The following is a 25,192-nucleotide window of genomic DNA, read 5'->3' on the forward strand; positions in this document are numbered from 1 at the left end:
AGAAAAAAAAGACAGGGAGGAAGGAGGGAAGACAAAAAGGGAGTGAAAAAGCGACACGGTGAGAGACAGAGAGAGAAGCTGTTATACCACCTTCACATCCACCAATCCTCATGAGTATGAACACAACCGCACTCAAACACAGATGACATCCAAAACAAAACAAAAAAAACTAGAAATGAAAAGCTCTGACTAATCTCCCTTCAGAAATAAATGGGAGTTTTGCAAACTTGAAGCACTGAAACAGTGAAAGGGGAAAAAAATTACATCCTCATCAGCGGTACCCTGCTATGTGTCTGCCACATGAATCTGTTGGTGAAATGTAATTATCCTCCCTGATCGGGGGGCGAGCTCGCTTAGTTGCTGTTTGCCTTTGCTTGCTGATCATCAAGCGCCATTAATTAAAGCTTGCTTTGGTTCTGAGGATTTATACAGCAGACACATAGTTTATGTCTATCCAGTTGTGTGCCATTAGTACATGTCTTTCCCTCACCTGCTTCTACATACACATATTAAAATTAGGTGTGATGCAGGTGGTAGAAAGAATATAAAGTGATGATGTTTGAGAACAAGTGCAAATTACTGCATGACAGTAAAATAACTTCTAATTACATTGACTAAATGGTTTTATCTGCTTTATAAAAAAAAAAAAAAGATTATTTATGCTTGCTTTGACTGACTGAGTTAAGATAATTAGTTGATTAACTTCTGAGGTAAAACATCTGGGCACAGACACAGCAGCGGAGTTGTGAAAATGTGTTAAATCCACACGCTGGCCAACGAATGTAGCAGATATCATCCAAAGGGTAGAGGGGGCTTTAAGTTCTGTGACCTCAGTGTGTAACTGGCTGCTCTGGGCTAGCTGCCAGATTTACTCAAATATCAAACACACACACAATCACACAGTCGTAGCTCCATAGACATCAAAGAGTACTAATGAATTCATGATTAGCACCACACTCTTTCCGTGACACACACTTCCAAAATCGCTGGAACTGTGGGTATAAACAACACTGTGTGTGTGTGTGTATGTGCATCAAATTCATCTATGAGCCTCAAAACTGAGTATGAGCTCAGTTTTTAGAAAATAATTGGGGTGTTTTTCATTTCCGATCATTATTCCGATTATTTTCTGTGCCGTTAAAGACTGTCAGCAGCCAGCCAGGACGAATCACATGACAGCTGTAAAACCACTGCCTAAAAGGAAAACATAAATTGCATTTACATTTATAAATGTGTGACTTCGCCAATTAAGGGCATTGTCCTGTTTTCAAGGGAGACAGTGAGATGTGGTTTACAAGAGAAGAGAAGAGAAGAGAAGAGAAGAGAAGAGAAGAGAAGAGAAGAGAAGAGAAGAGAAGAGAAGAGAAGAAAAGAGAAGAGAAGAGAAGAGAAGAGAAGAGAAGCTGCATCAGGTGAAGTAGCATCATCATGGCTACACACCAGAATTTGTTGGCAGATGGATAAAATGTGTTTCCTCACCCAAAACCAGATGACAGATTGTCTGTTTTTTTGTCTCATGCATAAATTTATTCTGGCTATCAGAAATATCGCTAAAACTTCAGACAAGACGCAAACAACCGCTTTAAGTTCAAAGATCAACTGCTTCAAATTGCCCAGTTTCAGACAATGTATTTTGATGCAGAGAAGCTAATTTCAGGGACAACAGTATTAGGCAAAGCTATTATGGATATGTCAGGAGCCGTCTTGCTTTGGCGATGATTGTGTAATGGAGAGCCAAGGCCAGACATGACAATTGGAGGCGACACAACAAAAAGCAAGCCTCGAAAAAAATAATCTCCTACTATTCATAGTGTGAAGGAGGGGAGGCATTTATGTTGAAAAGATGTCTTGGAAATGAAGAAAGTGTCAAAGTCTTTGGTAAACAGCTTAAGTTCTCACAGTGTAAAAATATTCAAAAATAACTATCACATTCATAAAAACACTATGAGTCAAATGGGATTGGGAGATTATGAGTAAGAAGTAGGGTAATTACACATAATCCTTTTTATTCATAAAAAAAACAGATTTTTGCACACTTATCTAGTATAATCTGTCACAGGGTGAATGGTGGTGAATGAATGACAATCACAAGTGCACGCAAACATAGACAACAATTAAGAAAGCTACATGAAAAGTAAACAGACCTGACTGCGGCACAGAAGCACAATGATAAAGATTTATAAGAGATAAAACAACAGAATGTGGAGAAAAGTGAAGTTCAACATGTCCGAGTCATGCAAAGTGAAAAGGATGAAAGGTCAGTGAAGGTTCAGACACGTAATGGAGATCTTAAGAGCATGTCTACCTCCAGCCACAAGAAGGTCACTGAGTGCTGTGTCCATTTGCTTAGAATGAGGAAATGGGAAGGAAGGATAGATGAATAGGCATAGGCATAAAAAAAAAAAATCATAATGCATGTAGATAATGTTGCAGCTGGAGCCAAATGGAGAGCTCCCATCTCTCCCATCATTGAGTCTACACCTGCATCCAGTTATATATGCATTTTATTTTATGATTTTGTTGATTCCTAAAGAAAAAGATAACAACTACCTAAGTTTCTAATGGTAGTAAGTAGAAGTTGCTTGAACTTTTAACCTTCAACTAATCTAACTGCAGTCTTCTGGATTCTGCACAATATTCTTAGCTTTGGGGGGACAAAGGACACATGCACACACTGGCAATGTGTTGTTAATCACTTCTACATTCTGTCGGGTCCATTCATTCTGTGTATGTTGTTTGTGGTTGATGTGATATCAGCTGGCAAGGGTCAGGGTGGTGGATTGCTTTTGTGGAACTTTTGAGGCTCTCGTGAGCATTGCTTAGGAGATACACCTGCTCTTATGAGACTGCTAGACTGCCACTACTGAGGTCTGCACAGTAGCTTGGTTACATCTCTTGTGACCCACTGCTTGTCAGCTCACCGTTTTTTTAATTTTAAGTTTGGATGATTGAAGTGTAATGCACACTTCCTTGGTAATAAATGTGGTGGTCACTGATCAGGGACAGGGTGAGTACTAGGTGCTTTGGGTGGGGGGGTTGGGTTGGGTCATGCTGTGGTAGTAGTAGTAGCAGTAGTAGCAGCAGTAGTAGTAGTAGTAGTAGTAGTAGTAGTAGATGTAGACAAGTAAGTATTAGTGTTGGTATGAGGTTCCACATGGGACTGGGAGTTAGCAAAAAGAGCAAAAACAAGTGAGTGAGGAAGCATGAGAAAGACAGAAAACACAGAGAGAGACAGTTACACTGAGGCAGATGAAGAAAGAGAAAACAAGCAGACAGAGATGTGTGTCCCAGATCAGTGTTCTGACTGGAGTGGTGAAGTCCTCCCCAAACCTCCACCCACCCACCAACTCGCTCCCCCTCCCCTGCTGAGCTCTGGCAGTGATCAGAGAAATACGCGTCACTCTCCATCGCAGCCACACACTGGGACTGGAAGAAAACACAGTGTCCCTGCACTCGCCTAGCGTAATCACAATCACAAATGCACACATTCAGACACACGTGCACACACAAATCCGGACCACAACACAGGAAGACACACACTCCTTGACACTTCTGCATAAAATGCACAAAAACACCGCAAGCATACAGAGCAGGAATGTCCCCCCTCAACACACACACAAACTGGCATAATACCTTGGCATCAACAAGAACACATTATGCCCCCCCCCCCCCACTACAACACTGGCATAAACCAAATTAAACTAGAGCAAAGTAAACTGAGGCTTTTTCAGTTTGCTAGTGGCCGCCGGGGAAAGGAAAAAAAAAAAAAAAAAAAACACAGGCCTCTGCTATCCAAGCATGCTGCTCAGGAGAAGCTGTAACTAAGAGAACTAAGAGAACCCTAACAGCTACACATACACCCTGCAATGATCCTGCCTGCAGGAGTAAGAGAATTAGCAAGGGACAGAGCACAGGAGGATTCACGACTCATTATTACCATTCTGACAACCTGAACAGTACACACACACACACACACACACACTCACACAAATCAAATTATATTAGTTGAGAGCAAAGACAAAATTGTATAAATATGACCTTAAATCTTAATTTAAATGTAGACACATAAAAGTAATAATTCAATGTGCTCACAGGACAATCATGCTAAGCTATATATACAGTATAACACACATATACCCTTAGATAACATGAACAAACATGAATGACCATTATGACGTTGTATGCATTTCTTAGGTAAGTACCTTCATGGCTTAAATTATATTTTTGCCAGATCTTGCAATCAGTTCTCTCAGTTTTAGTCCCTTAAAATTACAGCTGTAACGCAACGTAGTTGATCTGTACAGATCGCCCCTTCACGGATTAACTGCAAAATTTAATATCTCATTGGAGACAAAGTAAACAAACAAAGTACATGGACAGACAGCATGACGCTTACAGGGATTTTGAAGAGCAACAACCAAACCAGCATCTAATGGGTCCAAAGTGACATCTGCAGGTATGTTTATATGCTGTTTAATGCGCTGCAGCTGAGCAGCTAATTAGCTATCTTGCTGCTAACTGACGTTAGCGGTGCAGTTTTCCCCGGTGAATGTTTGTTTGGTGGCTCATTCAACAAGCTGCAGGACAAGACATGTGTTCATGTTTGTAAGTTATCATCAAGTTTTGATGATGTGGACACAGGCTATTGTTTCATTCACTACCATGTTTAAAGGAGGAAGGTGCCTCATGCTGCACTTTAATTTAACAATGTTTTATTTAAATATTGGACATCATGAATGTTGTTTTCATTTAAGACCGTGGGAAAAATGATTCAATCCGTGACTTAAAACCGTGATATGATCTGAACTGTGAGTTTTGTGATCCGTTGCACCCCTACTTAAAATATATTTCAATTTTTTCCACTGGGTATTTGTAAAGTACTAGCAGCTAACAGCTACTGTTTCCATTCTCACACAATTATAAGAACTATTACTCTCAGTAACTACACCCTTTTTTCTGGGGAATGAAACCTTAACACACACAATCTGGCTCAATTATATGATTATTAAGCACAGAAAAAGGAAATTAAGATGTACAATTAAAAAATAATTGTGCCACTCTTTCATTCACACACATGCACAAACTGGTGAACAAACAAAAACCAAAAGTAATGATGAAGTGATCAGGTCCCACATGCCGATCAGGCTGAGCTAACCCCTGCTGATACACAAAACAGATGGCACACTCATTTCTCCCAAGAAGGCAGTAGTAGAAAAGAAAATGAAGGACAGAGAGGATAGAGAGTGGAGGCGGGGTGTCCTTAGTGTTTACATCAAGACGTGGATTAGCAGCATGGATTACTGTCACCAGATACCCTGTCTAGATCAGGGTTAGGAGGTCTAATCCACCACAGAGCTGTTGATATTACAAAGAAAGCCTTAGGATTGTACTGTCAACTGTGTACATATCATATGAATGACAGAAAACTGACGAGAGAGAGACTTTGACATTATGTACTACAGATGTAGCTATCAACCCAGTGTTTACAAGCATCAACACACTGCAAATAATACATTAACTTTAATTATTTAAGATAGTATTGAGTTTTAAAAAGTGCACCAACAGTGCAATGTTCAAAGGAATTGATCTCCCTTTGTTCAGTCGGTTAAAGACAAACATTTTCGTTTATAGCGGGAAGATTCTGCAGTTCACGGCAGCTGCAGAGCAGTAGTGGTGAACTGACTATCTCGAGGAAGGACAATTCCCAGCTGTATGACTGGACTGCATATCTTGGCAACTTGAGTTTGTTTTCTTCTATATAAGCACAGAGTTTGGTTCATACTCACTTACACTGATTCACATACACATGCAAACAAAGTCTTTCAATCAGAAGCAAATCATTCACCAAATAGAATAATGATAATGGACATATCTGCTCCAAATTACAACCAGGCATAGCAACTGCAGCATGGTTAAGGTATAGTTAACTAAACCTTTGTTCACACTTAGCAAAAGATCATGGTCAAGGTTAAATATTTAAAAAGTGGACATAAATTGCTGGACTCAACCAAACCACAGTTGAAATGTGATTGCTGGGGCACCCAGGTGATGCAAGGGAACAACACCTGCCCATCACTACAGAACAACTTTTGGTTTGGCCACAAATGGCATAGTTTGTAGGTGGGAAGCCAGTGAGGGATCACATCCTTGTTGCTGCACTAGCAGAAAACCCTACTGAGTTCTGGAGGGAAGAGAAGTGTGATCATTGTCTGGTTAAAATAAGTGACTGGCAAGTGTATTGGAAGTAAGATGTTACTGTCCACAAACTCATACGGATACTGTATGAAAGAAGCAAAGCCAGGCACAGTGAATCACTGGTCCAGTATAAGTGTGTCAAGCGTAAACACAATTTCTGTGTCACACATATTTTCTTGCTAGCTTGCTGTCTCTCCGTTTCACTCTCCTAGAGTGAGTCAGAGCATTTCAAAGAAGGGGTCTAGGCAAGGATCCAACTGGACAACCCCTCTGGATTTCAGAGAAATAGCTGACATCTGCCCATCCCCTCTCTGCGCTCAGTCTCTTTCATTTTTTGCCACTTCTTCACATCTGAGACTTACTAATCTTCCTTAGTAGGATGGGGTTCAATCACATTCATTTTTCTAAAACACACACTCAGGGTTAGGCATCCTCAGAATGTTTTCAGGACAGAAATAATAATCTCTGCATTGCGTCTTTGGTTAAAATATCACTACACTGCAACAAAGTGGGAAATGACAGAGTCCTTGAGGGAGTACAGCACTCAAACAGTCCTTGGTTCCCAAGTAAGGTCACTCAAACACACATACTGACAAACTCCACACACTCACGCACACACTCTTGGCTCAGGTTGGGCCTTTGTGCAGTGGGTGCTGATGCAGGCTGAGATTAGTGGAGTGTGTTATCATCAGTGCAGATCAAGAGGCTCTAATGTCATTAGGAGGACTGTTGAAGAGCCTGATGGCCTGCCGTCAGCGCCTCGCTCTGATTGGGTTAGACTGTGGCTGACTTCCTGAATGGGAGGGGCCTCTGTGTTTGACACAGACCACACAACAGCGACCAGAAAAGGCCATTTACAGGATGAACTTAATGAAGCTCTGAATTAAATTTGGATGTCTGAGTCCCAACAAAGATACACAGGCATCTCATCACTGAGCATTAAGAACCTTAATCACGTGATGGTAAGAAAAATAATGAGCTTCATCTGCATTTATCAATTATCCACATAAAATGCAGAGTAACAAACCAATCTGTGCATAGTGTTAAAGGAAAGACAGTACAAACAGGTGAAGCTGATGACCAGTGCTGCACACCTGAGCCAAATGTTAGACTCCTTTTGACAAGTAATGATATAAAACAACCACTTTCTAAGATAAGAGCTTAAAAAATTCAGATGCGGTAATGAAAAGAGTTGAAGAGAGTTTTAATATTTCCCTCTAATCTATATTTAACAAGAAGCACTTGACATTTTGTGTTAACAAAAAAAGATATCCTCTCTATCATCCGTCAAACTGCCCCCTAGTTGTAGTCATGTTGTGCCATATAAGCTCATTTTGAATCAAAAAGGCAGATATTTTGCAGTAATTCCAATAAATGAAGCCAAGAATCCCTCTTAAATGGTGTTGCTAGGCATTGTCTGACAGTTGCTTTCATAGAACAAATTCAAAGCCTCTAGCTCTCTCTCCTTTTCCATTTCTCTCTCTCTTCCAATTCCCTTATTCCCCGCGCTAACGGGCAGACAGGAATGCAGGGCCGTGTAGACAAATCAGCTCTCGCTTCCATCAGCTGCCGACTGGCACCATCTTAAGTCCCAACACGTCCTTCCTCTCTTTCTCCATCCATCCATTCCTCCTTCCCTGTACCTCTTCTCCTTCCAACTCTCCCTTAGCTCCTCTGTTATTTCATGAGACTTAAATTTCTGCCTCTCCCTCTCTCTCTCTCTTCATCCCTCTTCTCCTCCCTCACCCTTTTTTTTCTCATCTCTGGTTTCCAGTATCTCTTTTTTCCTCTCGACATAGTAATTAATTATGAGTCGTACTTTGCTTGAAGCCGGAATGACTGAATGTTTTGCTGCAGTATGAGAAACACTGAAACAAGACACGTTAGGATAGTGTGCTCTGTGTGTTTGTGTGCAAGTGTGTTTGTGTTTAAGAGACAGAAATGGCTTTGCTGTCTGTTACCTTCAGGGCAGGATTTTTTCTGCGGTGCTGCTCAACAATCATTATGCAAGTGCTTGTGTCAATCAGAATTACAGCTTGACTGGTACATCAACATGCCGATTGTAGCTTACCACAGATAGATCAAAATTCTTTAAGAACAAAATTTAAGAAACTTAATCAAATGTGTTTATGTTATGTCAAAAAAAAAACTCTCACTAATCAATATTCATGTTGGCCACAGAAATCTCATGTCTGTCAGGTTATAGTTTGAATTAACAAGTGGATCAAACACACCTTTGCTCAACACTAACAACCGTCCACAACGTCACACATTCTCATAACTGCCAATGTAACTCAAAATACTTCCAAGCATCCATCCACGCAAATACACAGCTATAGTGTGACCTCTGAGGCTTTAATCTTCGTGCGATCAGGCTGGTTGACTTGTGATAAGACTTGATTTCCAGCAAAGGTGACATCCTTAAAGCTCTTCTTTCACATTAGCCCTTCTTCCCTGTCCCTTTCCCCTTTTCACTCCCTCTCTCACTCAGCAGAACCCGAGCATGTCAGTGCCACTGAAGCAGGTAATAAATCAGAAATTATAACACTTCATTTTGCACACAGCACACTTCAGGCCACCAATCATAATAAACAGCTTATGTAAGACTGTACAGTGGAGGTTATGTGAATTGGGGTGTGAGCTGGTAAAGCCTATTGGTCAAGGATGGAGAGAAGTGGCAAGGTGGGGAGAAATAAGGTTGTATGATCAATGTAAAGCTTAGTCCTTCACCTAACTTTAGATCCTCCCTTGTTTGAGGTGACAGTCCACACACATAAAGTCATAATAAAAATAAATTCACTACTGAATGGGACATTTAATCATGCTCAGAAATGTGCATGTATTAGGACACGACTGGGTTAACCATTTATCCACAATCAAAGGGGAGAGAGCTTTGAGGGTGAAGAGAGGAAATGTGATACAACACAAAGTGAGAGTCAGAGTTGCACCTAAATGTAATGCTGCCTTTATTGATGTCATTAATTACCCCTACATTTCATGTTATAACATGCCAAAATGTCTGCTGTGAGAAAGTCCTACAGCAGGACATGCAAACATACTGACAGACACTCAGTCCTCCCACACACACACACACAAGTGCTCACACTCAAGCTCAGAGCCTAAGGGAAGGGCGCAGAATGTAATCCAGGTTGAGACAAGCCCAGAGACCAGTGCTACCTGAGAAAAAACACATGTAAATTGTCACCATAACATTTGAATACCCTCAGATCTAAACCATTAACATAATGGGAATAGAAATATGAAAAACAAATGTATATGGCTTCTATTAAAATTTGGTCACAAAGACAGAACAAAGGAGCCGACAGAACTGTCATATAGCCCACAGCGTCACAATTACTGTCACATTACTGCAGGACAGTTGTAGGCAGCAGAACAACTTAGTATTTACTTGGCGTATTCTGAGAGCAATCCCTGTTTAAAGATTCAACATAATTCCATCCTTTCAAATGTGAATCAATCATTGTATTAAGTCATGCTCAGCGTTGCCAAATTGCCTTCACTGTCATTAACATCGGGTAATACTTTATCATTAGCTCTCAATGATCAAGACATTGATAACGCTGTCTGAATGTTGTTTACTTCCAACTGGTTACAGCTTGTGTGGCGCCAGGGAAGAAAGAAAAATCCCTACATGCTAAAATAACTGCTTCTGAGCTCACCCATCGGCTAAATCAGGTTTTCTGGCTGAGTTGCTGTAAACAGGATCAGACCTGCCCCAGTTCAGATGGTGATCATTACAAATGGAGCTAGTCATTACCGGCTATTGACCACACAGAAATGTTCACTGTTTCTTTTCATTAATTTTTCAAATCTACCCGTGTTTGTCTCTGTCTCCCTCCAAATCCGCCTTTTAGTAACCTGTCTGACTCCCCTGTCTTCCTCTCTTACTATTGCTGACTTGACCTCTGAGATTAACTTCTTAGACATAAAAGCTTGATAATTTAGAGGGATTTGCTGTGTTTTTCTACAACCACTCACTGTTTCTACAGTGTTTTTTTTTAATAAAATGTGTCTATGATATACACACTGAGGTGTGAGGGTACACTCGGTAGACTATGTGGAGTTGTGCGTGTGTGTTTATGTGGGTTACCAAATGTGTGCGTGTGTGTTGTGCTGAGCTGAGCCCACTACAAAGGACAGAGAATAAACTATTGGACAAAAACAGTAATAATAATCCATCCTATTCCTATTACACACACACACACACACACACACCACAGTACCATCACATCTGTGAGCCTCATCAGTGCAGTGGTTGATTTGGTTTGCTAGAAGCTCATGGATTACAGCTTTCCCTTATAATCCATAGCGGTGATGAGGAAGAGTCTTAAAGATCTCAGCTCCTGGTTTACTCTGCACATCTGGAATGAGGTCAGTTGACTGACCTGTAGCTCCTTTTTAAATTTGTTATTGCCTTTGTTTCTGTAAATCACATTACATGCCAACTAAATTTAGTAAGTGTTCTTCTAATCCATAGAACAAAAACAAAACCACTTTAAAAATCAGGGAGAAACTTTAATTCTTTATCAAGACATGATAAATTATTCTTCTAACCTAAAGTCATATTGAGGTTAACCAATGGTCCAGTTGTCCATGATACTGAATTTACACTCACTAGATGCAGATACTTAAAATTCAGTCACAGTGATAACAGTCTAGCAGGGACATTGATGCACATATGTATACAACACAAGCATGTGTCTCATCTCTCATGTGTCTCTGACTTTCTCTTAACTTTGCGGTTGCCTCAATTAGAAAGAAAAATATGACCTTACTTCTATAACTCTCCCTTTTTGAAAAAAGTACGTCATACTTTGTCATCCTGTTCACATGCCCATCCAGTTTAAATTACCTAAGTATAGACCATGTGGGATAGATGGAGAATGTGGGACATACTAGTGAAGACAGACTGTCTACACCTGCAGAGACTTGCAGCCCTGTGGTAATGGTCTTGGGAAACTGAAAAATGAGCACTTTGACAGAATATGTCAAAAGTGCCCTTCCAGCCGCTGAGATATCCCATTTTTAAACACATTCAGCAAATGGCGCTATATTATAACTACTGCCAGTGAAAGAGCAAAGACAGAGAGAAAGAAGAAACAGCTGGCACGACACATGAGTAAAAGTGTATGTGTCATTTCCCTAAAAGGTTAAAATAAAGAGAAAGTCAAGCTTTCATGTGGTGCTGAGCAAGTGAAATAACACTAATATCATTACCATGAGAAATGATGGTGATTAAATTATGTGATATTTAGGCTGCTCCACAAACTAAACATGTTAACACCCCATTCCAATGATCTCTAAACACGTATCTAATGTGCACACACGTGCAAAAACATTTCTCCCCTTTTGTGTCATTCTTCCGCTGCCTAATGAGAAAAGTGTGCATCTAAACTACAAAAACTAATATTGGCATGATGCCATAATAGGTAGTAATTTCCAGTAATTGCCAATAATTGTCAATAATTACAGAGCAGTGTCTCCTTTGGGCTTGTTATGAAAATGTTGACAATGTTAATATTTAATTGATGAGTGCAATGATGCACCATGGGAGTCATTGATGCAGCAGATGCATGACAAACTCCTGGACATTAAGGTGAATTTAAACTAAATACACATAAATACACTCATATTCATTCTGCAGCCTACACAATAGGGATGAAGGGGATGTTGCTGAGGGCACACACTAACACAGCCTATAAATGCACCTATATATTTCTTCAACACATCTTGTGCTTGACTGCAGAGGGAAGGGTGAGAGTTGAAATAGTTAAATGCTGTGTAAAGTGGCAGGTCAAGTGGAGGTGATGTCCCTGAACTGCAGCATATATGATGAAAATATCTCAGCAGTATATAAATACAAAATACAATCTGAAAAATGTGTAGTGCTCATAAACTACATGTCAACCAGCTGCTGAGATTATAACTAGAAAGTGGATTAGTCCATATATGAGATTTAAAAAAAAGGTCTTTGAAGCAAAGGCATGGCAAGAAATCATAAATGCAGCATTAAGACTGAATCCCTAATAATCATATATTTGGTTAGCATACTTAACATTAATATTGTGTGACTTTCAAGGTGCTTGTGTTGCATATTCAAGTAAACACAAAACCATTTTAACAACATGTACCATTTGAGTCAATTACATTTTTTGGAAACTGAATAAGTGTGTGTGTGTGTACATGTGTCTATTCAGCCATAAACCTCCACCACAAGCCTAATGTCAACGTCATACTTGGCCTGTGATGTCCTGAGGCCCGAAGAGGCATCTGAGAGGAGGAGGGAAGAGAGGTCTAGTGGGATGAGGGCCATGATTGAATGATTCACAGACTCATAAATCCACTCCAGTCATCATTCTGGAAGAAGCTACAGACTCATTCACACTTTCTATCGCTTACACACATGCACACAGAGATTACAAGCCACTGGCAGCATACAGCACCACAGACACAAAATCCCCACTCCAACAGGGTCCCTTTGGCCTTGTATAGTAACATCATACTGTCCGCTACCGGAAAGTGGCATAACTCGTATTCATAAATTACTTGTGCTAGAGTCTTACTTGCTGCAAGAGGTCCAAGAGTATAGACGCAGCTTTGTTTTGTGGCTGCTGCCATTGGTTGTTACAGAGAGAGAGAGCTGTCAACAAGTGTAGAAGTTATGGTTTTTGCTACAGTGGATTGAGATTTCTGACTCTCCCTTTGAGACATTTTCTGTTTGTGTTGTCTGCGCTGACGTCTAAGCAAGGACTGGGCTAGTCCTTGACAGAGCAGAAAAGCTGTGCTCACAGGGAACTGGGCCGTTTGGTTGCCAAGACTGGTTGAAAACAGTCTTCATGACTGAGGCTGACTTGGCCTACAGACCTGAGGCAACTCCCTATCACAGAGGCAAAACTGGAGCTACCCTTGGCGCTATGACTTTAAAGAAAAACATCCTTAACATTAGCTGAAAATTTGTGGATAAACCATTTCACAAACAGAGTTGGGTAAACTGAGTTCAGGCAGGTTTACACTCCATTACATGCCTTTCCACCACCCCTCCTCCCCTCCCCACTGTTTGTCTCCCCTCAAACTTTCTCCCTGCCTATAACTCCATCCCTCAAACCCTATGGCATAAACACATCAGACAAGCTTTCTAGCCAGCCGCCCTTCACAGAAGCAAGTGAGAGGATGCAAATTGTTATCCAGCGTCTTACCCCTCCTCTCTATTCCTCCCTCTCCTCCTCCCCTGCTTTCGTCTCTCCACAGTCGGTCATGGACGTTTTTATACTTTGATTTTCTGCAAGCTTTACCTCATCGCATTGCTTTTCCCGGAGACATGGGGAAAAACCTCTTACAAAACACATACACACGTCCACTTAACATGGACAGACACACACACACACACACTCACCCCGCATAACTATCTAGTTGCCAGATTTGCCGGTGGGCCTAGAACAACCCAATCAAAGCTCAGCTGGAAGAACTACCATGACAATGCAGAACGGATGGACACAAAGAAAGGGGAGGGCGGTGGGAGGGATGAAAACCTCTCTCAGAACTTGTGCTTTTTCCACAGTTACATTTGTAGACTCAAGAGAGAGAAAGAGAGGATGGCCTTTTTGTGAGCTAACAGAGAAAAAAAAAAAAAAAGTCTGAGGGAGGATGCTTGATGCAATACAACAAAGTGGCTCACCTTTCCTCTTCCAGTCTATCACCTGGGGATTGAAGTTGTGCTGGTGTCTACAGAAACTCCCACTGCTATGTGTGTGGAGCTGGGAGAGGGAGAGGTGTGCTCAGTACTGAACAGCCAAAAACTCTGTCATTATAGATAGTGGACATCATGTTGTTGCATTGTTGTTTATTTGGAAAACTTAATGTGTCAGCTCCATCCTCTGCTGTCTTTCCTAATGATAGGGTGCATAAATGCTGAAATTGATAGTCAACTATTAACAATTTAACAACTGAATAATCCCCTGAGTTATTTATCAAGAAAAAAACATTTCACTAGTTTCAGCTTCTCAAATGTGAGTATTTGCTGCTTTTCTATTACGCATCATTGAAAATTTGATCATCTCTGGGTTCTGGACTGTAGGTTGGACAAGAAAACATGCAAAAGACATCCCCTTGTGATTGATTTTCTTCACTATTTTCAAATTTTTATGGACTAAAGGAATATTCAAAATACAACTGACAGATTAATCAATGATGAAAATAATCATTACTTGCAGTCCAGTGGTGCTTTGTGCCCGAAATTTGCAACAAAATGGGAAATCCCTTTGATGAAAAGACTGTTATTCAAGGTAATATGAGCACCAAATAAGCATCAAACTACAAACACTCCAACTGTCACTGTTTTCAAAGAAAAGAAGACTCACAGTGTAGTAGACCTTTTTGAAATCCAGGCACTTCAACCCATACTAACATTCATGGTAATCAGTGCTGAGAATGTCAACAAGTATTGCTGCCTTTCTCCCACTGCAGATAAAAATGTAAATATTGAATCTTCTGAGCCCAGTTACTGTCATATGAAAGGTCAGAAGTCCATCACAGTATCAACCCATCACGTCTCTTTAGTGCCTCCTGCTATTTTTTCAAGCAAAGCAGTAAGGACAATTTTTGTGGAGGGGTTCTCAGTTGACAAATCACGTTGCCATAGGAACACAGTTAGCTGCGTGGGTGGCAGGTAAGGATTGTGCGTGTCACTATAGTGGAAAGATTTAATAGGTCCGCTCCGCGCTGAGCCATACAGAGATCCGAGTGTGAGAAGGCAGTATGTAGTAAGCTTTCAGCTTAGTGTTCAAATCATTCTCAATCCTAACAATCTTCACAACATGGGAGAGGGTGGGAAAGGATGACACAATCAAACATATGTGTCAAAGTTGAAGGATGATATCATGTGTGAGCAAGCAAGCCCTGTAGAATAACCGGGTTGATGATTCACCAGTTTGGAGAAGGGAAAAAGAGGTTTGCTGGCATAGACAACTAAAACTTTACTGTTCTGGCGCAGTCACCCCTTCCCTGGAAAGTTTAATCACAGCAATCAAAAATCAATACCTGTCAATGATGATAGTCTGAGTCTTAACCGGAATAACAAATGCAACACGTTTTATTCCAGGAGAGCAACAAATTTCTCCCCAGCACTTGGCGAGAGTTGGGCCCTGGCTAAGAGTCAATCACTGCATTCGCACACCCACAAGCAATTCCAAATCCCATCAACAGAAGAAAAAAAAAATACTCAAGAAAGACAAAATCCCAAACTCAAAAGGGAGAAGCAGACAGAGAAAAGAATAACATGAAAACCCAGTGTAAGCCTCGTTAAACCTCTCTGTAACATCCCCAATATTATGCTGCTAGACTATGATATATCCTGAGGGGAGGCGGGAGACAGGAGGAGAAGGTGGGGTGGTGTGAGGAGGGTATTACTGTAAAGCAGATTCTCCCCCTACCCCACTGCTGTCTGACTACAACACAGCAGGGGTCTTGCCTGAGCCCGCTGTTTCACAATTACTGTGGTAACACTGCATACTGATGCCCCCTGACACCATTGACACTTGGAGTAGACAGGAAGTGAAAGAGAGGACAAGAGAGAGAGAGAGGAGTGGAGGGTATGTGTGGGTGGAAAAGAGTGGTCAGACATATCATTAAGTTTAAATCCTCTGGTCATCGAGTAGAAGATCCCTCCTGCTATGAAACAAAATTATACTGTAAAAATATAGTAATCAATGATGCTCAATAAGTCTGTTCCTACAGAGGTCGGAAAACACCCGTCAATCATAGCAGAACTACACTTCAGTGAGAACAAACTGATTTCAATAAGCTACAATATAGTTATTTGGCATGGCAATTTTAGTATTAGCAACATCCTGCTGTGGCTACAGAGGAATCATTTACTGTACATTTAGAATATAAGATAACACCATCATCATCATCAATGTCCAGCTTCAATTTTTTTTTTTTCGCAGAAAAACTTGAATCTCCACCCAAACCACTAAAATAATGCTGAAGTTGCTTCTTCTTACCCCTATGGAGAGGTGGTGCTTTGAGTGCTCACAACCCAAAAGAAGTCACTGACCTCTTTTTGCACCGAGCGCCGTAAGCGCTGATCCTCTTTTCAAGTTGAAACAAGTTCAACTTTTCAGAAGTACAGTGCTCAGCAATGTCACTCCAGAGCTCCGACAACCAATGAAGTTAAAACACAGCTGGGAGGAGTATCAAGAGCGTACATGCTTCTGTCAACAATGTGTGTTATCATTAACCTTTACTGCTAGATGTTGACAGTGCTGAAACTCCTAATGCTCATGAGGTTGATCTGTGGGTGCAACATTGTAGTATAATACTTTATAAGGCATTGGAATTTCTTTCTATGAAAACATAGTTTGTTTCTCCAGCCTTACTAAAAGAGTCCCTTACTGTTGAAAGTATAGAGTGATGAGAAAAAAATCCCAAAGGATAAAAGAGCAGTTTGTCTTAAAAGAATTACAGGACATAAAAAAACATTATATGTTGGTTGTAGGTTACATGATAAATATTGAAAGCTTTAAGGTATTGTCTGATATGGATTAATAAAACATGTGTGCATGCATGCATGCATACTTAAGCATGCGTGGCCATGCCTCTTTGCGACAGGCGGGATGAAAACAGAATTAGGGGCCTAATCCTTGCGTGGACTTGAGGCGTCGGCACAGGAGCAAATGAGAGAGAGCAAGAGGGGAAAAAAATGCCCTGAGACAGTCTGCAATTTTCTCATCATTTCATGCATCTGAAACAAAACTAATTTACTGCTTGTCATGCTCGGCTTGGCACACACAAACATAAGAGCCAATATGCCACAGCGTGTCATCTGCCGCTGCATCAAAGAGAGCTGTTTATATATCAGACTCACGGCTCCATATGAATCATAGAGACCTGGGAGAAACGCTTAATATGGTCTTATCAAAAGAAGCAGTCTGGCAAACGCACTGATATGTTGGTGCCTTTCCACGTCTCCCTGATTCCCATCTAAACAGCAACATCCCATGTCTCCTTCTCACTTTATATCCTGCCTCATAGGTCATTCCAATGTCACAACAGTCGGGATTTTTTTTTTTTTTTTTTGCCAAACCCCACACACAAACACACAAAGATAAAGTTATGTGCTTGGCAGCTTAGAGTGAGGCAGAAAGATATGGGAGGAGAGAGCTGGAGGCAGAAACAGTCAGAGAGAGAGGGAAGGATTGAGAAAAAGATGAAAGGAAGCATGAGAGAATGCTGGAGGGAGAAAATAAAAGTGGTGTGACTGTGATATAGTAGCATGTACATGTATTGGTCCCCATTATAATGGCACGTGACAGCTTAATAAGACTCTGGCTGCCAAGATGAAAAAAGAAGTTCTTAACAGCAGGTGCACACACACACACACACACACACACACACGCATATATAGACTATATTTGATTGGTACTGTATACATTTATATGCATCTTCTCTGTAGGCGTCCATCATACACACATGCTGAGTAAACTATTCCGAGGAGAACAAAGGTTCTCATTAAATTGGACGCTGTGACGCATATTGATTTTTCCCCAAAGAATTTACAACGCCTATTGTTTGGAGATCCTCACTTCAGATATCTGCTGTCATTGCTGTGGCAAACATCAATATGCAGCTCTGTGGTGCATTACCAACGGGTTAATTACATACTTGTAAGCAATTACTCTCTTAATGTAGCATAGAATCCTGCCCCCCAAATTGGAATTTAGATCAAAACCGTCAGTCAGTGATACTATCTTTTTAATGAAGTGTCAACTAAAACATAATAGACTTTGAATCTTTCCTTGCACACTAAGGTCAAGTCCATACAGACAAGATAACATTTATATAGCAAGTAAAAGGGGCCAAGACAACTATAATTAAATAACTATAATCCAAGACTTAACCCCAGATATTCTACTGTTTCATCCTAAACCAAAAACCGTTACCACTTTCCAGACAAACCAACTGCTCTGTATTTAATTGTGGCAGCTTAATAAATAAAAAAAATATATATACACATATATAAATTGAAAAAGAGAGTAGCACCCCCAAAAAGTATATATCAAATTTTATATTTGCCCTGCAGCCATTGTTAAAGAATCATGTGTCTGACTTTTCTAAAAATATGAGAGGTAGATTATAGTGGGAAGAACAGTTGGTGACACGGAAATGCAATTTGCCATCTCCTATGTAGTGTTTGGTGGCAGGGAAAGGAGGGGGTCTAATTGGACACTAGCCTGTGTCTGGTAGTCCTGTCACAGCCCAGAGGGGTGTAAGTGTGTGTGTGTGTGTGTGTGTGTGAGTTAGAGAGTGAGAGAGAAAGAGAGACATCAAGTAGGAAACAGAGCAACAGAAACAGAATGGGAACAAACAGAGAGCTCCATTCAGGACCAATCCACAGACTCATCATTCAGTCTGACATGACGATACGTCTCTGTGACCAGAGTATTCATATAAGGCCTCGCCAGGCCAGTCACAGATGCATCATTCACACCCACACACAGACACACAAACACACTTCCGCTGACTCTTGCCTGCACTGCTACCAGGCATTTATATCACTATGGAGAATCTTTCTCAGATTCCCCATTCATATTCATTGACAATTTCCCCCTTGACAAGAACACATTGCAAAGATTTTCTATGGAGCTTATTCTTGTAAGTGAACCTCCCCCAAAATTTAATGAATGTCTTTACTGCCAAGGTTGGAGTGAGAGTTTATCCATTAGCAAACCATAATATTGACAAGGCCACGCTCTCTGGGTCCAAACTCCAGCCTTGTAGCCGTAACATTGGCCGACAGACAGGGGGTAGTATGTCAATGTGAGGTGCTTACACGCCGATAAAGGCTGCTGTTCCAATTCCTATAGGCAGGTCTTGATGGACAGCACACTGGGAGGAGAGAGGGAGGGAAAGAAAGGGAGAATCGTGTGGGAGGAGGGAGGGAGAATGAGTAGTGCCAAGTGCTCTTACAGCCTTTAAGAGTTTAGGACTGAGCTGGAATTTGGTGAAAGGACAAGGAGGCAAGACACAGATGAGATAGGATTATCAAACAGCCCAGGGACTTAATGTTTTTCCCCTCGAGACCTTGACAACAGCAGTACACACAAACACACACACACAAGAGGAGAGGACATACACATCCTCTAAGAGGACAAGAAGACAAATCAGAACATTCAGAAATGAGTCAAAATGTACATAAACACTGAAAAACAGACACACTCACACACAAATGTACACAGTCAAGCAACTGTAACCTGCCAGCCTGCAGCAAGCTGAAGAACTTCCAGTAAAGACAGTTTTCCCTGTAGGTGAGCTCCTCTCCATCACAGGATACTCACAGTTAATAGGTTACCTATCAAACAGCAGTATCAAATGTTTAATCAGTTTGTTTACAGCTGTCCATTAAAGAACCATCACAATGACTTTGGTGCCAAATCAGACTCTCTAAATGCAAAAAAGCATGACATCAAATAATAGTGTTTTTTCCACACTGCCCAGAGCACATCTGAGCATGTGCAAATGCTATCAAAAAAAAAATTCAAATAAATATTTAATGTATGTATCTTTTGATTATTACCCAATAAACAGTAATGTTTATGTTAATGTTACTATGACACATTGATAAATGAAAGCCTAAGGGAACAATCTATCCACTGCACCAGCCTGTGAAGCCACACTGCCCCTCATGGTTTTTCTAATATATAGCCCCGTCCCTTCTGCCACGCTCTGTTGAGTGTGCACTAAGTACAAATATCCAATCCTATTGTTAGGATCATTACAGAAAACACAACTCACTGAGTGTAATTAATATCTAACAACAATAATGCAATGGTATAGATTAAGTACAGTGTTACATCAAATAGGATTTGGAGGAGTTGACAATGAATTGATGCATTGAGGCTAGAGTGCAGGTGGATAGAGGGAGGGGATAAACCCGGAGAGGGGCTCAGAGTACTCAGTGTGACTGCTGTACTAGGGCTCTGCATTTTGCATAGGCTGGAGCAGCTGCTTTCTGTGCATGAGGTGCAAGAAAGGATGGGAGGAAGGGAGGTGAGGAAGGAGGGAGCGATGGAGCAGGAGAGAGAGACATGGGGGAACAAAGTGTAAAGCTGCGTTTGGAGTCAAGGACCTACATCACACAATACAGTTGAGACAGAGCCTGCACTGTTACACTCACTGCTCCAATGTATAGAAATCAGCTCAAGCTCAAACAAACCCTCCCATATAAAGTACAGATGTCACTGATGCCAGGAAATGACCCACAGCTGTGTTAAGACAAAGGGGATGATTAACCTTGTGTACAAAATCCAATGTGTTGATAACAAAGTAAGATACCCTGTACCGAATAAATTCAACTCATTTTAAGACGGTGTTGACCATAACACCGTCATAAACACACAGTGTTCGGAAGATATTACTCATTCAGAATAAGCGGCCAAGTATCTTTGCACTTTGTGAGACTCCCAACACACGGACCACGGCTGGAGCAATCAAGAGGAAGGTGATCCATGTGTCTATACATCTACGCCTATCTCGGTAAATGAAAGTCATCAACTTTGTTTTACTGCAATTCGGCAGTGACTCAATATTCTGAACATTTACAGGAACTCACACTTTGCTTCTTGCCTAATATACACATACAATTCCGGGAAGGACGTGTTTGGGCACATTGGCAAAAAATGTCTCTCTTGTCCTCTTTACTACAGTAATACTTCAAATAATCTTCAATACTGTCAAAAAACTTATTTAACCTACCACGCATGTGACCCTTAAATAATCATATAGTAATATGAATAAAACATACGTGATAAAATTCCATTAAAAGTCACAATAAACTCTGCTGCGCATCACAGATAGTAAGTCCCTGTACAGCTATTACAATGTTTTCTGTTAACTTGAGTATCCCTAAAGTCAAACCCTTGCTGAGGCGCTCTGTCTGAGCCACATCGGTCAAGTTCAAAAGCTCTGAGAGGGGGACTGGCGTATCCCAGCGATCCTGGAAGCCACACGGAAAGAAATGTGCCAGTTGAGGGGTAATTTTGCATCACGCATTTTCCACGATTTACTAAAGACAGTAGACACCGAATGATAACTGTGCGGCTACATTTATAGATCTAAAACAATATAGTCAAATACTGTTTGTTTATGGGCAGAAATGCGAGAAAATTATTCGGGATTGTGCAACTGAGAAATCTCGATAGTATAAAGAATTTGTTTAGAAAGGTTCTTCATAGCGCCACGCTTGAATAGTTTCAGGCTACATGAAATAAATCCAATGTGGATCTCTGAAGATGCGCAAAACAGCGTGGATTAAAGAACTTTTTAAGAGCCACGCCGCGTTTATCATAAGTCACAGAGTTACAGTCGCTTATCATCCTGAACAGTTCGCTTCCTATGAGTTGTAGGATAACAGATCGTTTTGTCCATTTTCACGATTTCATATAAAGCCGAGCCATGACTGAAATCCCAATAGCTGTCCAGAAGTCTACACGCCACTAAATGCTAGTCCTACGCGCTGGGTTTATCCCTGAAGGCACTGCGTAAATCCGACGCGGAATCCCCGACAAATCTTTCAGTTTTTAACCTTCAGAGTTTAACGCTGCAAGAGGCACCAAGCACGAATTTGGACATGCAGCTCTCTGGGCTCACAGTGGATGAAGGGCATGGATGCTATGAAGCGCCAAACGGAGGGAATCCAGTCAATATAAAAAAGTCCCAAGTTTAGAGAAATAGCAGGTCATTATGATTTTCTGCAATTCTCCCCGGGGGTTACTTATACGATCCAAATGGACGGCTTCGGATTGAAACCCGCCCGACCGCCGGAGTGCGCAGAGCGGGCATGGCGCAGCTAGAACAGGTGCAACACGCCTCCCGTCACCTGGCTGGTGCAGTGGACACCTCACACCCAAAACCTAGCTATAATGACAGCAAAGCATCCCCCCCACAAAAAAAACAGTCCTGGCTGTAGACACTAACACCGTGACAAGCCTCTTTCCTTACCTGTAATCTATGCAGATATCACTTCACAAGCCGCAGCCGCATCGACACTGCGGATAAGAGGCACGTCCAAAGCAATCCCCAACTCCTTTTTACTCCCCCCCAAAAAATTGAGAAACGCTTAGAATAAATGTTATATCCTGGTCACACGGCTTGTCCACTTTAAATCCCCGGTAGAGGTGTAGTTAGAAGGCGTGTTCCTGCACGGGAAAAAGAAATAGCAGCGGACTTCCAGCAGCATCCCCCGATCAGCAGGACCCTACTACGCCGCTCTGAGCGCTCTGAGACGCGGGAGCTGCAACTCCCATCCCCCGGCGAGGAAGCACTTGGTATGCCGTTGGAAAAGCCGCTGCGCCGTATGGGATACCGCAGGAGGCTGTGCTTGTGTGCGTGTGTGTGCGTGTATGTGTGTGTGCGTGTAGTGAGCGTGTGTGTATAGATGTGACTCAGTGCGGTGCTCCTGCTTAACTGAGGTGCTGGGGGTGCTGCAGCGGAGTGCGAAAGAGAGAGAGAGAGAGAGAGAGAGAGAGAGAGAGAGAGGGAGAGGGAGAGAGAGATAGAGGAGGGGAGTGCGGGAGGGACCGAGAGAGGGAGAGGTGCGCTGCCTCGGAGTTTGCAGCTTCGCAGCGGATCTTGAAGGGGCTCGGCAGGCGCTGAGGAGATACTTCATCCGCTGCAAAAGGCGACGTTTTTTGTTTTTCGACCAGAGATCCTGTACTGACCAATATCTCCGGTCTAGGGAAAGAGGGGGAGGGGGTTACATTTTTAAGTCCCTGGCAACTACCCTAAAGCAGCTTAGTGCGTATTAATGGGCACTACACTGTCCATTACAACAAGCCATTTATTACCATAATCATGTTTATGATCTAATTTATTTTAAAGACAGCGACTGTGTGCCAGTTTAAGTGAGACAAGTCCACTAGTGTCTCTGCAGTTCATTTTTTAGCGTCAGCATCTTTAAAAAAAACAATAACCGCGCAGACTACTTTTAAACAAGTATTTAAGAGGCTGATTTTCATGTTAAACAGTTCCACTCTTTGACGGTTATTTCTCACCTAAGAACACAAGAATAGGCCAGAGGGTGTGAGATTAAATAGAGCTCATGATTTGTTAAAATAGGAGGTTTATTCAGTGAGGTATGGCTCCCGCAGCCAGGCGAAGGTTTATGTAGCCTAATGCATTCATCCCGTTGAGAATGGGATTTGGCAATGCCAAAGGGGAATTTACACAAATACGCTACAATGCCGGGGTGAAATGATCAGATCATCGGATTTGAATATCTAATCGGAGGAGGATCGTTTAAAGATAGAGATTAGGCAACACAGCAACATAATTACGACACTTGCACAGTTGTAGGTGATTAGAATCTGCATTTTTGTTCTTTGATGATCTTTTAACATGCTTCAGGAGTGCATCCTCCCCCCATACATTTTATGCAATTAATACTCTAAAAGCCTAATTATGTAATCATGTATTTAACGAAATAAGCTGTATGTGTTATGGATGGTATGGTATGGTGTGGGGGTGCAGGAATAATGCCCTTTCCATAAAACCGTCTATTAAGATCACTCCTTATGATCACAGAGAGACAATTCAAAACAAACTGATATTATACTAAATATTGCGCAGAATATGTAGTCAGCGTTGAAGTTTCATTAACTTCTAAATGATGAGATAAAAATGAGCCCTGTTGTCTTGTAGGCTATTGCAAAGTCAATGACAGAATGGAGGATTTTGAGGATTTGGCTTTAGGCTCAATGAAAACAACTTTTTTTTTTTTTTTAATCCTAATTTACTGGTAAAGAGCAGGAGCATGCGCCCTCTGACCGTTCAGCCCATATCCCTGAAACTCGGAGGCAGTATGCGCTTGGGGGGTCTTTTTGGGAGGCATCTGCTGCAGCCTCATCTCCCTTTTTCCCTCCTTCTCTCGCTCTCTTTCCCTCCCTCCCTCCCTCCCTCTCTGCTCTCACTTCCAGAGGGATCCCTGGCTTTGAAACACTGCATCAGAGCCCCACCTACAGGCCGAAGAAACTTCACAAGCCACACACTGACAAATACAAACCGAGACCAGTGCCTCGCCTGCTCACCGGCGCTCTATCAGTGACCACTACTACCAGCAAGGTTGCGAGAATAACTTAACTGCACAAACCCTTACTACAACAGCCTATATCATACCTTTCAGAGCACTTTACAAATACCACAGCATATAAATATATCAGAAAAGTCAAGTCAGATAAGTCAGCTCTATTAAAGTGATCTGCTGCCTCATTCAAGCATCAATATTAGGTCTCTTAAGGCGTGGAGGATGATGTAAAGTCCATCCACATCCAGAATAGGCCATCAACTGATATCACAGGAATATCATTCACAGGCTATTTGGTCTCTTGGGTGGAAAGGGAAGACCAAAAGTCTTAAATGGGAGTTTCATATTAACACCTATGCTACTAGCCTATGTTTAGATTTAAGATATGTTTTTTTCATTTAAAGTAATTTACATTGCATGTGAGCTAGCTAACCATGGAAGAAATGGCGTCATATTTGTTGTTCAAAAACCACCGACGTTAACTCTTTTTCTTGAAAACAACTTACTTACCTCGAATGTTTTCCACTGTTTTTTGTAAAAGAAGGAAACTCCACCGTGCAAATGCATCTTTGGCACTATTTTAAACTCCAGTTAATGTGTTAAAGTTTGGTTTAAGCAACGTAACGATTGTAAACATAGAGACGGTGTCACAGACAGCACCAATTACCGCCACCTTGGAGTCACGTGACTGTAATCTCGCCCACCTGTGTGTTATTTTTTAAGCGACTGCAAAATAAATTCACGTTGTATCAGAGTATCACAACGGTGCGTGTGACCACATAGGTTTTTAACTAGGCTACATCTCAAGATAGCTCTGTGAAAGAACGTTTTATACCAACAAGCCTAATAAAAATGTGTAAACGAGCCTGTGACGGCTATTAATGGTTTCAGCGTTACATC

At 41.5% G+C, this 25,192-nt stretch overlaps 1 protein-coding gene across 4 annotated transcripts in view; it reads right to left on the reverse strand.

Annotated features, from left to right (window-relative positions):
- Positions 1 to 24,963, reverse strand: part of plxna4 (plexin A4) — a 243,640-nt gene extending 218,677 nt beyond the window's left edge. For 3 of the 4 annotated variants that reach the window (XM_067582264.1, XM_067582266.1, XM_067582267.1), the window contains exon 1: positions 24,803 to 24,963. The gene's annotated coding sequence lies outside the window, so the exon portion shown is untranslated. Of the gene's footprint in view, positions 1 to 22,212; positions 22,692 to 24,802 lie in introns of those variants that run through there. The other variant, XM_067582265.1, reaches the window with a different exon arrangement.
- Positions 24,964 to 25,192: the final 229 nt, after the last annotated feature.

This window comes from Thunnus thynnus, chromosome 23, assembly GCF_963924715.1.
Source record: "Thunnus thynnus chromosome 23, fThuThy2.1, whole genome shotgun sequence".
Lineage (NCBI taxonomy): Eukaryota > Metazoa > Chordata > Actinopteri > Scombriformes > Scombridae > Thunnus > Thunnus thynnus.